Source organism: Tupaia chinensis, unplaced genomic scaffold (genome assembly GCF_000334495.1).
Source record: "Tupaia chinensis unplaced genomic scaffold, TupChi_1.0 Scaffold000332_1, whole genome shotgun sequence".
Lineage (NCBI taxonomy): Eukaryota > Metazoa > Chordata > Mammalia > Scandentia > Tupaiidae > Tupaia > Tupaia belangeri.
The window spans coordinates 127,389-127,611 of NW_006159826.1; the positions used below are offsets into that span (position 1 = coordinate 127,389).

A 223-nucleotide genomic window follows, 5' to 3' on the forward strand; every position below is an offset into this window, starting at 1 on the left:
GGGCGGTGGTGGACGCTGGGCGTGTCGGCCAGGGGTCTGTGGGAGGAGGGCGTGAGTGAGGCTTAGCCTCGTCTAAGGCTGCCTGGTGTCCCCAGGCCTTCACCAGGCCCCTGCTAATGCCCACCCCTTCCCTGGCTGGCCGGGCTGCTGGCCTGGGCCAGTCAGGACCTCCCCCCGCCGGCCGGGCGCTTCCCCTGGGGACGGTCTCATCCTCACGACCGTA

General features: G+C 71.3%; 1 protein-coding gene across 1 annotated transcript in view; it reads left to right on the forward strand.

Annotated features, from left to right (window-relative positions):
* Positions 1-223, forward strand: part of KIF1A (kinesin family member 1A) — a 129,046-nt gene that overhangs the window by 124,244 nt on the left and 4,579 nt on the right.